The sequence below is a fragment of the Gymnoscopelus microlampas genome (assembly GCF_963454915.1).
Source record: "Gymnoscopelus microlampas genome assembly, chromosome: 3".
Classification (NCBI taxonomy): domain Eukaryota; kingdom Metazoa; phylum Chordata; class Actinopteri; order Myctophiformes; family Myctophidae; genus Gymnoscopelus; species Gymnoscopelus microlampas.
The window spans coordinates 26,316,181-26,320,070 of record NC_139940.1 but is presented as its reverse complement, the minus strand read 5'-3'; positions in this window follow the sequence as shown (position 1 = coordinate 26,320,070).

Here is a 3,890-nt window from a genome sequence, read left to right as displayed (position 1 = left end):
ACTTCAGTGAATGTGAACTGTGACCTTGGGTTTCCTGAAAGGCTCACAGACATCCCAAAATGACATCTAATAAGCAAACCCCTCCAACACCCTCTCCCCCTCACAGATTCATTAGAGAACAACCTGTTGCAACTGTCCCCAACCCTATCAGCCATGCCATCATGTGATAGCTAGACACACTGACCTTGACACATGCTAACCACCATGCCACATAGAAGTCAACAAAACAATGACTCAAAATCTGCACGTTTCCATTAATTCATACAAAAGGTCATCGCTTCAAAACCTTTTTTTCCGTCTTTTCTTTTAATGAATGCAGCAACAGATGTTGAATTTGTCTTCTGTCTTCCTGGAGGGGGAAGGGTCTGAGCCTGTGCAGTGACATATGGCCAGTAGCATGTTTCTGATTGGAGGAAAAAGACCAGACGTTCAACCGTCCCCTGTCACCTATACAGCTACCTACTGTATGAAAGAGTGAGTGAGTGACTGACTGACATGTTTATGTCAGCCACCTATGACACACAAGTAAAGATGCAATTTACGTAGTGTGTAGTTACAGTATAGCCCATGTTACGCTAAGTCAACTTGTGACAGTTTGCATCAGTTTTCCATAACTTTTCTTTTTTTTGGAATCAGTTTGTCTCTTAGCAGACAGATCTTCATGTAACATGGTAATGTAATTATGTTAGCAAGCAGTGTAGACAGTGTGCAAACTACACAAGGTGAATGGAGGGTCTTTCTCTCATAATTGATTTTTCAAACAGTTGTCAACTATAATTCCAGTCTTACACCTGCATTTAGCGAAGTACGTGCACGACACCATAAAGACTGCCATATGACACCCTATCATGGTAGACACTCATTTAAAAGCAGCCACTGCAATTACGTAACCTACAATAACAGGAACAGGACAGAGCGACTAATCCAACCAATCCAGTTCCAATGAGATGAGGGGGCAGCATCACTCCACCAAACCACAACACAATGATTATGTGGACAAAGTTCATTGGCAACATCTCTGGATTTCCTTCCAGTCAACCAGGCTGTGCTGACAATGGCCGGTTTAGCTGCCTTCTCCAGTACTGCACATACAAGAACTTTGGCCAACTCATGCACTTCTGCTTATCCATAGAATGTGTTCTTCGCACTATGCTGGTCAGGTCAATAAAACTTCATAATTCAGGAACTGAACCAGCTATTCACCTGGGAGATTAAAAAATGATCAGTCAATAATCAGTTCTTAAATCTGTGTCTTTGTTCATTTTACCTACTGGTATTCACCAGAGGCAGGAGCTGCGGGCGAGTGCTATTAGCTTTAATGTGGAGCTACAACCTTCTGTTCTGTTTAATTCTGGTCACCCCAAAAGATAATTATTTGCTTCTTAAATTAGTTTCTGTGTGGGTGTCAGCGTTATGCCATTATGTCACCATGCAGTCACTGTGCTAAATACAGTATACCATCTGTATCTCTTAAGCCTGATTAGATCATGATCCAAATTTCATAATTAGCTTCATCAGTCGTTGCTTTCATTTATACTGTAGGTTCCTCTTTCTCAGAATAAGCCTTGACTGATGACATACTGTACAGATGATGACAGAATATTGTGTGATTTTATTGCGGGAAATTTCTCAAATATGTATTTATCACACACCACACACGTCAACACACCGCCTGCTTTTGTTATAATCAGCAATTGTGTCTTTTTTGTTCTCAATGACGCCTTTCATAATGAGACTAATTTTAAAAGCTATTGTAGATTTGATTTGACTCACATGTGATGTGTTTACCTTTCCTCTAAACAGCTAAATTAAGACACTCAAGAGATTACTCACCACACCCATTCACCACGGTCAATACACAAACATTAAGCTGGTCATTTGTCAAACATTATAGGCTATGTTAATTGAACTTAACACCAACTGTTGAATTTACACCTGTGGTCACAGCTTTCACTAATTTGATCACCATTAGCACACACACACACACACACACACACACACACACACACACACACACACACACACACACACACACACACACACCACACACACACACACACACACACAAGCACCAATACCACAGAATGAGCAATGGAGTAGAAAGGACAGTCCTGCCACACGTACACACACTTGCACACATGCGAGCATGCACACATAGGATTGCTAAATAGAGCATAATTAAGTAGTAGGGACAAAGTTACTGGACATCAGAAAGTGGGTCACTGTCTGAAGGTACCATCAACTGACAATACAGGCCAAATCATTATCACACACACACACACACACACACACACACACACACACACACACACACCACACACACACACACACACACACACACACACACACACACACACACACACACACACACACACACACACACACACACACACACACACACACACACACACACACACACACACAGAAAGTGACCAAAAGTGACCAACTAGTGTCTGCTCATTATCAATCCTCAATGGGGTTTACATGCAGGGCCACAATGTGTTAAACTGTGACAATTTAATTGTATGTCACATCAATGAACTAATTAATTTCTCTTGTTTAATAAACCATTAATCAATAAGTGTCTGAATGGAACACCACAGGAGGTGTGTGTGTGTGTGTGTGTGTGTGTGTGTGTGTGTGTGTGTGTGTGTGTGTGTGTGTGTGTGTGTGTGTGTGTGTGTGTGTGTGTGTGTGTGTGTGTGTGTGTGTGTGTGTGTGTGTGTGTGTGTGTGTGTGTGTGTGTGTGTGTGTGTGTCCAGATTGAGTGACCAGTCATTAGGAGGTTAAATAGGGGCTATTGTCCTACGTGGATGCTGATTAAGTTGGTGTGGACTGGTGGACAGAAGATTCCCTCCACCTGCCATTAGCAACCCCTCCCTCATCCATCACCCACTGACCTGGCCACAACATGGCCTGAAGGCCCTGAAGGTCTCGCAACCCCAGGAACTGACCACAGCACCAACCCCAACCCTGGCTCCTCAACTCCAGTAAATGACCACAGCTATTAACCTCAAGAACCGGGGCCAAAATGATCCTTGGCGCCTTTATACCATTGTGTCCCAAAATGTGTTCCCTCAAAATGCTTGGTGGAAAAAGGAATGAGTCCTTTTGTAATTCTTCCACATCCCAACCCTAATATGTCCTATTGCCTACTGCTAGAGCAAACCAAAGTCCCCCCCGACAAACCTGGGCCAAGGTGAGCCTTAGAGCTCAGGTGCTATTACCACTGCACCAATCTGAATAACCTGATACTAAAACTCTATGTATATCTCTAACTATATCCTGCTAAAGTCACACTAACCAAGATCCCTAGCTAAGCATGCCCATCCCATCCTTCTTGAGAACCTGACACACGCCACATACACTCACTCACTCACACACACACACACACACACACACACACACACACACACACACACACACACACAGACACACACACACACACACACACACACACACACACACACACACACACACACACACACACACACACACACACACACACACACACACACACACACACACACACACACACACATCCCTTTTAAGCTCAGCTCTCGATTGCAGTTTCAGGCCACATGTTTAACATCAAAAACTACAATTCCGTCCAGGGCCTAACCCTTTTTAAACAATATCCAGGAAGCTATGATCAGACAAAATAAGCTGTCCCCGCTTACCCTGACATTTTAATATTATCTGTCTTTATTGAAAATCAATACAAAATAATCAGTGGTGTCCTCCCATTTAAAAAGAAAACCACACCCCAGCTGTCAGCTACAAATCCTAATTCAATTAATAACTGGATAAATAACATAAATACATCCAAATTAAACAATTAGGCACACATTTTTTTTTTATTAGGGTAGAAGACACCAGGGGGTCTAAGG